The sequence below is a fragment of the Delphinus delphis genome, chromosome 6 (genome assembly GCF_949987515.2).
Source record: "Delphinus delphis chromosome 6, mDelDel1.2, whole genome shotgun sequence".
NCBI classification, from domain to species: domain Eukaryota; kingdom Metazoa; phylum Chordata; class Mammalia; order Artiodactyla; family Delphinidae; genus Delphinus; species Delphinus delphis.
Window position 1 is genome coordinate 26,839,032 of NC_082688.1, and position 10,301 is coordinate 26,849,332.

Genomic DNA, 10,301 nt, shown 5'->3' on the forward strand with positions numbered 1-10,301 from the left:
ATATATGCACAGCAAGGTTGTAGAATATAAAATATTAGAATGTAAGACAGAATGTAAAATCTCTACCAGTAATGTAAAAGATAGATAAGAAAGGCAGGGAGACCAGCTCAGAGAAAATATTGTGTTGTGACGGAAAACTAGAGAATTGGTAGCAGAATTAGAATGAAGGGAGGAATGTAAAAGATGTTCTAAGTGTCTAGATGATAGGGGAGAAAGCAAAAGTGGAGACAGATTGACTTTGAGGCTGGGGTAAGGATTGTGAGTTGCTTTTAAACTATTTTTCCTAAGGTGATGAGAAGATAGCTAACTGCTATGTCTGTAAATAATTGGAGTCGTGACATAGGAAGCAGGAAGACAGATGGGTCAGTGGGTAGCAGTTGAGAGAGTAAGAGTGACTGAGATTTCTAGGGAAGTCAGGGTAGAGAAAGAATTTAAAGATTAAGCTTAAGGATAAAGCATTGAAGCAGAACTCCATTCAGAAGATTTAGTCAACCAGTCAATAAATATCTGTGGAACACCACCTATATGCCAAGCGCTATTCAAGGTCCTAGAGACACACCAGTTAACATAGTCCCAGTCTCCTGCAGCTCTCAGCGGAGTCTGAGAAAGAGCAGCCAGAGAGGTAGAGAGAAAACCAGGATGCTGTAATAATCAAGGCTTCATAAGAAGTTTCAAAAGGAAACTTACAGTCTACCTTTCTGACCAGAAACTCAGAAAGATAAATCTATGTGTGTTCAAGATGTGACATTACCCAAATGGTCTTCTCTAGAGCCCATACTTGGACTATTAGAAACATCTGTCACAAAGGCTGAAAGTGATTGAAAAGTAAAAAGCGGGTCTCTGAAACCTCTTTAGGATGGATCATTGCAGGCTCATCAAGGCATTACCGTTGGCCATTCAAATAAAGTCCCCAAAATGGGATAGGACCCTAGCCAGAGGGGAGAAAATAGAGCAGTTGAGGAAATCTAAAATGTGACCTGTCTCAAGCAATTTTTAAGAGGGATGTGTATATTTTAAGAGGAATTTAATCCATATGTTCCAGATTCTTTTACATTCTACAAAATGGTGGCGCATAAGAGCTCTTTGATGTTCAGCGATCTTTCCAATTCTTTTTATGAGACTTGTTAAGCCATATCACTGCCAAAATGGAAGTTGTGTTTTACCCAGAGTAAACAAGCTCACACACCAGCAAGCCAGAGTTTGGGTCAAAGAAGAAAAGACACAACCCTCATTAAACATGTAGAATGTAAAGATGATTTCCTTTCTTGACTTCTGTAATCCACATGTAAGGGGACATGAATCAGCTGAGCATAAAACCAGATATAAAGCAAGTACATAGTGTTTAAGACCAGCTGCTATAGGCAGAGACAGGGAGTGGGGAGAGTGGCCAGAGAGAACACACTTGATAGTGGGACCCATGAAGCAATCATAGAAGAAATTATTTTTTTTAATCTGAGGGGAAAAAAATTATTTTAGCCAACAGTCAGCCCAGAAACTCTTTCATCCGCCGAAAGCCAGAGAGAGCTGTAAAAACCCTCCCATCACAACAGTGCAGAGAAGGAGGCATTTTGTAACAAGAATTTTACAAAACAAGTTTTCCTGAAAGGATATTCTGCCTCTAGCATTTTCATAGACTTGTTCAATAGCAAATAAAACCAGAAATCATTGGAGAAATAGAAATACAAGAAGAAATCTTTACTATAGAGATTGAACTTAAGCAATTTCATTCATAAGGATTAAAAACTGTGAAATCGTATTGAGAATCTGCCAAGCAGCTTCTGTTTCTCCACGGAAACTGAAAACAGAAACAAAACTGATGCAACTGCAAGATTGGCTCAGCCATCTACAGCATGAGTGTGGCAAGAGGGGCTGGGGATGCATTATTTTTCATTACCATTTATATCTTTTCCTTTAGAATAATTCTCTCTATAGGACATTAGATGAAATAAACTCTTTCATTGGTCATTTCTGAGATTTTATGTTTTATAAGAAAGAAATGTTTATCATTTTTAATATCCTTCTACCGTCTATGGAGGGTGGGCTCTGACAAATGGAGGACCCATTAGTTGCCAAACCTGATACACAAACATTAGAGAGCTAGGACAGAACGAAACTGGTTAGCATAAGAGGGGAGAACATGAGGGAGAGAGAATGTATGGGAAAGGGAAGAAAGGAGACAATGAGATGGGGGGAAAAGTGGGCTGGAAGAAACCTCTGATAATAAATATGGAAAGATTTGACAGAATAGATTTGAGACTTTACCTGAGTTATCTGCTGTGCACAGTTCAGTATAGCCCCATGATTCTATTTCAGGTAGAATCTGACAAAAGAGTAGAATACTATGTCAAAATGGGTAGGGAATCAAAAAAGAGTCAAGCCATGCAGATGTCAGGGACTGAGACCATCTGGCTTGAATTTGGAAAGAATAATTTCTCTCCCTACCACTTGTTCCTGACCCAGTCCACTGCTCTGATAGGCAGAAAGACGCAGGGAAATATCAAATGTAGACCTGATGACCAGAGAGATCTGTCTCTATAGAGAGTGCTGGAACTCATGTAAATGACATTGAAATCCATGCCCATGACTTAACCCAGAATGTCACCTGTGACATATAACGCTTAACACAGTCCCTGACACATAGTAATGACTCAATGCATGTTGAAAGAATGAATGAGCATAAAAAGTATCCGTCTAATGTGAACGGACGAAGGGCAAGGGGATCCACATAGAATTAGACCTGCAGATGCAACAGAACAAGAGAAGGATGATAAAAAGAGCGTCCACTGCCTTGTTACTCAAAGTGTGGTGGCTGAGCAGCACGGGCGTCGCCTGGAAGCTTCATCCCAGGCCCCTCAATCTGAGCTTACATTTTAATGAGGTGCCCAAGTGATTGGTAAGCCTGTCAAAGGAGGAGAAACACTGATCTAGACCATAACTGGGATAAGCAACACTAAAGGCACACGCGACTAAGGGTCATTACCATCATAGAGCGGTGGAACTGGTGGTTACCTCTAGGCTACCCTGTGGTGATGCCTGTTCATTTTACCTGTCACTCTAATGAGTGAACTCCGTCTGCCACCACTACTCTTTTTTCTTGTCTTCATAAATGCCCAGAGAAGAACGTATTTGGATACTGTTATAAGATAGACAGATGACAGATAGATAGATAGATAGATAGATAGATAGATAGAGTACTTTCCCCTTCTGTTGGACTCAATGCACATTTGCAGTAGTCAAATCAGCAGCCTAGGGGAAAAGCATGTATTTCCAGATATACCGCTTACATTATCTCTTGTGATAGTGATAACTGTAACAATAATAATAACAAGAGTTAACAGGCATTGAGTGCTCACAGACGCGGGTCTCATGGTTTACACATTTGACCCTCTTAAGAGCCTGTGACACAGATTCTCTTTTACCCTCATTTTCTCCTTCAACACTGTGACACGCGTATTTTTATGCCCACATCATGGTTACAGGTACACAAGGAAACAGCAAATAAATCATAAGCAGTTCTTAAATTCAAATCCAGACCTCCCTGTCTCCAATTCCTGCACTCTTCCCACTAGATGGCGTGGCCCCAGAGTAGCCGAAGTGGACGCAAAGGAACGGTAAGCAAAGCTTTCCATGCCATTAACGGATGCTTAAGTAACGGTACCGAGGGCTCTAGCAACCCCCAATACTCTGCAACCAGACTCATTAGAGCTTGAGGTCGTTTTCCATGTCAGCTGTACAAGGTGATGGGAACAGAAGCCACCCTCGAGTGATTTTTGTCGCAAGATGACAGGAGCAGAAAGTGGGTTGTGCTTCACGTCAGCACGTGGAACATCTCACCCACCACCTCTGGGTGCTCTTAACACATTTAGGTATCAGTTCCTCACTTTCCTCCCCTGGAGAGCATGCTCACTTCTCCCTCTAAGTCTGAGGACTATACTTTCTAAGGATGAGTCTTCTTTTAGAGTCTTGCTTCGTCCCAGGCAAGTTGCTCGGATCCTGGCAGTGCAGAAAAGTAGCAAAGCTGCTCCTGGGGTCTGGGGTGGAGGGGTAGGGGGTCAGAGAAGAAAAGCTTTGCACAAGGCTACCTCAGGTGGCAGAGATGAGCAGAGTCCTGGGGCCTCGTGCTGGATTCCTTAACTGTTCTATGTTCCTGTTTCCCTGCCTATGAAATAGGATCGGTTTTACCTTAGCTGTAAGCAGTGCTATAGGTACATCAATCAGAGTAGAGCCTACTAAGTACTAAAGAAGGAAATTCTTTTTATCCAAACCTGGTTGTTTTACATTCTTTGTGTCAGAGGCACTGATTGCTCAAGATACGCACGTCATTCTGAAAGCAAGTCATGCGAGCTACAGCTGGAGCTCCCAACTCAAACAATTCTGCAAGCTGGCGCCAAATGCCCCTCTTGTACAATCACTAGTGTCAGTAAAAGTTTTATTAAAGAAAAAAAAAAACATCAGTGGGTGTGTATTAGTTTCCTAGGGCTGTCATAACAAAATACCACAAACTGAGTGGCTTAAAAAAAAAGGAATTTATTGTCTCCCTGGTCTGGAGACTAGAAGTTTGAAATCAAGGTGTCAGCCAGGCCATGCTCCTTCTAAAACCTTAGGGGAATCCTTTCTTGCCTCCTCCTAGCTTCTGATGGTTTGCTGTCAATCTTTGGCATTCCCGGGCTTGCGGCTGCATCACTTCAAACTTCTGCCTCCGTCATCACGTGATATTCTCCCTGTGTGTCTGTGTCTTCACATAGCCATCTTCTTATAAGGACACCAGTCATACTGGATTAGGGACCCATCCTACCCTAGAATTTCCTCATCTTGATTAATTACATCTACAATAATCCTATTTCCAAGTAAGGTCACATTCTGAGCTACTAGGAGTTAGGGCTTCAACATATCTTTTTTGGAGGACACAGTTGGATACCCTAGACTGTACTACAGAACAATTAAACTACACCAAACTCCCGAGCATCCTCAAAAGCACATTCCTCCACATCAGTCCTCATCCTCAGACTAGTCTGAGTTCACACAGACTCACTAGTTCCACCCCAGCCCAATGATGCAAGGAGTACGGAGAGTTCAGATTTTGGAGTCAGAACAACCTGCATTCTACTGGCAGATCCAACATTTTACATACCAGGGATTCGGGGAAGGTCAGTTCACTTCTCTTAGCCTCAGTTTCCTGGTCCTTAAAATGTGAATAGTAATTAATTGCAGCAAACACTGTAGGTTCCCCGACCACACTCCCTCAAATCTTCCACCTGCCAGCATCTGCACTTTTTTGCCTAAGGATTTCTCTGTCTTCAGATGCCCGGGCAGCTCATCCACGGTAGGCCAGCAGCACTGGAAATTAACATGCTCCAGAGTGCAGACCTCAACAAATGAACGATTGGAACGGTGCATAGGACACCCCAGCTCCCTCCCATCTTGGCTGAGACAACGCCAAGACACTTGTCCACTCTGGTTTCCAGAGCTGCCCCAGAGAAATAAGCCCAGTTGCCCACAGTGCTAACTTGCTTGACAACACGCCCTTTACTGGCTGCTTCCCTTCCCCACTCACATCTCCAGTCCGTCACCAATGTCTCCTGGATCACCTCCCAAATTAACTACTTGCGTGGGAACCTTGCCTTAGGGCCTGCTTCTAAGAAAACCAAATTATGACAATGGAATTTGCATTGCAGAATTATACTGAGTGTAAGAAATCATGTAGGGAAAGAACTTGGTAGGTAGTAGGTACCCAATAAAATAGTGGCTATTGAAATAAACATGTTTCATTCAAGAGTGATTACAACATCTGTGAGGGACAGTGACACAACAAGCCTTGCCTGCTTCTAGAAATACACTCTTCCTATCTTCATATAGGAATGTAATTAAACCCCATTCCAGTAGGGGTTACAGTGAATTTTCCTTCTAGAAAAGAATAGGAAAAGGAAAGGAAAGGGAGGAAAGCATAAGAGAGGGGAAAGAAAAAAAAGGAAAAGAAAAGGGAAATTTTTTTCATGTTCAAATTCCAACTCCATCACTTGTGAAAAGCATGTCCTTGGACAGGTTTCTGAAGCTAATATTAACTACCGTGATAAGTTGTAAGTGGTGGAGCTGTGAATCCTTGGGAAAGATTCATAAAACTGCTAAGCCTCAATTTCTTCTTCTGACTTGTTCAAGGTCACGTGGGTATTACGGGATGGAGCCAACTGTTGAACCCCGGCAGCCTGGATCTAAAGCCTACATGTGTAACCACCACATTCTACTCCTTCCCCCAGAGGAAGTGTATTTAATCACCCAGCTGGGACCTGCATTTCAATCAGTCAAACATGAAATTTTGAAGGAATAAGATGCCTTTGCATTGAAGTTAATGTACTTTCCGAGGTTTCCATAGCAACAAAAATCTAAAATCACCTCTGGTGGTATTACTTACAAAAGAAGAGAGCCGTTCCTGCTGACCCTTTATCAAAGAATTTGTTTCTTCCGGACAGGTCTAGCCACACAGAAGAGAACTGTGCAATGGATTCTCAAAGGTGTGATTGCTCCACTGGACTGTGAGGGCTCGACATTAATCCAATCAACAAATATTTTTGAACACTTATGTGCTAGACCAAAGACATCAAAATATTGTTGTTTATTTTATACAGTCCAGTAGAAAAAACAGATGTATTACAAATGCCACAACAGCACGTGACCTGATTAGTGATATACAAGGGCTAAGCACAAAATGTAATGGGAGCAAACAAAGGTAAAAATCGTAATTGGCTGGAGAAGCAAAGAAAACTTCCCAAAAGGTAAAAATTAAGTAGTTGTTCTCCAAATGGCGGGCAAACCAATCACTACCAAACACCTTTCGTTTTTCCTCTTTCCCTATCTTACCTTCCCCATCCCCTCATTTGAGTTCCCTGGGATCACCTCCCAAATAAAATAAACTACCCGCACTCAAGGGCTTGTCTTGGGACTCTGCTTTCAAGGGAATCCAAACTAAGATGACATCAATCAGGTTGATTCATTCGGTTCCTTGGGGACATAATTTACAGTTAACTCAAGTTAACGGGCCGGGCCTTGAGCAGCCATTAAACCAAGTTCACTTGCATTACAAGATTCAGGGTGACCATCCCCAGCATAGACAGCGGCCCGATGCTGGTCCCTGATCACTTTCCTTCCTCTAGGGGCTAAACCTGACTTCGTTTTGAATTCTTAGTGACCAAGTAGAAGCAGGTACAAAAGCAAGGCTCAAGAGCACATCTCCTACATCCCTGAGTGTCGCTCTGTCGGGAGCCACAGGATACATGCCTTCACCTTCGCAGACTGAGTTAGAGGTTGCTGTGGTCCCTCTGCTGTCAATCCCAGGGTGCTACAGGGACAGCCATTAGGAATTTTCAATGGGTATGTTGCTAAAAGCATTGCTCAGCACACCCTCCATGCCCTATAGGGTTCCACACCTGTGAATTGCTCTTCCAAAATAGCGTCAGGAAAAGTTTTGCTTCTTGAGAGTGAGCAAAATACTTTTCTATTTCAGTCATAAGATCCACGAGGCCGATTATGTCTTCTTTTTCACTCTTGTCACCAAGAGCTCAGTATCAAATATGAAGTTCACCTACAGTCGAAATCCTTGGACTCTCACAGGAACTCAGCTAGCATTCTCTCTGTCACCAAACTTCATGTTTTACTTCTTTTTATTTTTCTGCTTTCCTCATTCTAATTCTTTATTTCTATTTGATAATGTTTTATTGCAAATGACCTTATAATCAACTGCCTCAAATTTTTTGTGGAATTCAGTCAAAAAATGTTTTGAATGTCTACAAATGCCAACACTATGTTCAGAAAGAGGAATAGGACAGTGAACAAGACAGGCATGGTCCCTAGCACCACAGAGCTTGCTTTCAGAGGGAATGAGGTGAAATATAAATAAACAGATTTTATTATGTGGTAAATATCTCATAGAACAAAATTTGTCCACCAAATGGACACCCTTTCTTCTATCAGGAAAAAAGAGTCCAAATGACTTAGTATGTCTTCATTTTTGTCTTTATTATTGGGATACTTGGACAGTGCTTAACGTTCAAGTCCAATAATTCATCTCTGACTCTTCGTACAATTACCTCTTCTTTTTTTCCCAAACTGTTTTGGATATTTTTCTGGACTAGCCTAGTTTGTATGGTTTAAGCTTGTAGTCCATCATAAATTTTTTTCTGCAAGAGTCAGAATGCCTATCTTAATAAATAACTGCTTTACTGGAAGCCCTGAAATTTCAGCCCCTGTGTTGTATGGTGTCTTCCTTATAAAACCTATCAATTCAGTTTTAACAGCAACTTCTGATAACCTATAAACCCAAGGTTCTCAGTGTCTTAATGCAGACTTGAGGTGAGAAGTCATGGAAGGCAAAATAAGATGGCAGCATCTCTTTCCTTCCCTATACCTGCAAAGTAAGTATCTCTTCAGGGAAAGCAATGAATTCATGTCTGGGATCCATACCTTGAGTAGCCTCAGGTGACCAGAGAAAGAACGGTCAGAATGGTGGAGACCCTCAAAACAACACCTTGGAAGGAACTGATGGAACAATTGTGGAAATTTAACTTGGAGAAGAGAACACTCAGCAGAGAAATCGAATCTTCAAATATCTGAAGAGGCAACAGAGTTGTAATACATGGCCTCAGTGGACCAAGGGTAGAATAATGGATGGAAGCTTCAACTATGAAGGTGGAAGAACTTTCTAATAGATGTGGTCATGCTGTTCCCTGCGACAAAGATGGGCTCCTATGCTAGCTTTCTGTTCCTTGCAACAAGATCCAGGAAACCACTCTGTTTTATTTTCCTCTTTGAAATAATGCCATTTGCAGCAACATGGATGGACCTGGAGATTATCATGCCAACTGAAGTAAGTCAGACAAAGACAAATATCGTATGATATCACTTATATGTGGAATCTAGTTTTAAAAAAATGATACAAATGAACTTCTTTACAAGAGAGAAACAGACTCACAGATCTTGAAATCAAACTTATGGTTACCAAAGGGGAAAAGTAGGAGGAAGAGATAAATTAGAAGATTGGGATTAACATATACACACTACTGTATATAAAATAGATAACCAACAAGGACCTCCTGTATAGCATAGGGACCTCTACTCGATATTCTTTAATAACCTATGTAAGAAAAGAATCTGAAAAAGAATGCATGTGTGTGTGTGTATGTATATGTGTGTGTGTGTATATATATATATGTATATATACACATCTGAGTCACTTTGCTGTATACCTGAAATTAATGCAACATTGTAAATCAACTATACTCCAATAAAAATTAAATTAAAAATTTTTTAAAAAAGCTGCTCTAAGAGGTAATGTGTTCCTCATCACTGAAACTAATCAAACGAAAAATGAGACACTTACTTGTGGGGATGTTGCTGACGAAAGCTAAGTCTTTCCCAGGTATCTCTCAAAGCTCTGGGATCTGAAAGTATGAGTGTCAAGTGGAGGGAAACAAGCTCCTCCCAAGATTCTCAGTCTTTGATGAGAGCAAGACGTCTTCCCTCTCTTCTCACACTCTGTAGAAGCCTTCCCAATTTTTGTAAGTGCATTCCTCTCACCCCCTATTCCAACACATTTCTCACACGAGGTGGAACAGATGCTGGGGTAACGCTGGCTAAAAATAAAAGCAAGAAGAGGGAAGAAAAAAACCCTATTTTACAATAAATATCTCAGCAGAAATTTTATATCCTGAATGGATTCGGCAGCAAAAGAGCAGCTGCTGCCTCTTTTGTGGTTCCTCCTTCTCTCACTTTTATAACCTGATTAATATGCCAATCAGAGTTGTATAATCAGGAGCAAGGGACATTAACCTCTTAAAGTGTATAAACTGTATCTTATCTGAATAAAGAAGGATGTATTTCATGAACTGGTCTCTTTGCTCTTTTTTATTCCTAATTGCATTGAGAATCCAACCTGCCAAAGAAGACTAAAGACCCCTGTCATCTGCCAGCCTCCAGGCCCTTAAAGTAAACCCTGGTACACTTACTCCACTTAAAGTAAACCCTGGTATGCTTACCCTTGCTCCAATGGGCCAGACAGCAGCATCGCAAAGGACCTCCATTGCACTAAGGGACGATGGTACCCACTAAAACTGTCCCAAAAGACCACAGCCCTGAAATGGATCTTGATACTCTCTGGCTCTCTCTAGCCATTCAAGCCAGAGACTGACACATTGGAAAGGCCGGCCCCGAGTGACCACACCAATTTCTGAACATTAACGAGCTAGGCCAACGTTATGGGGCCTTTGTTCATTCACATACAAGCAGTGATTAAGCACCACTAGGTACAAGCA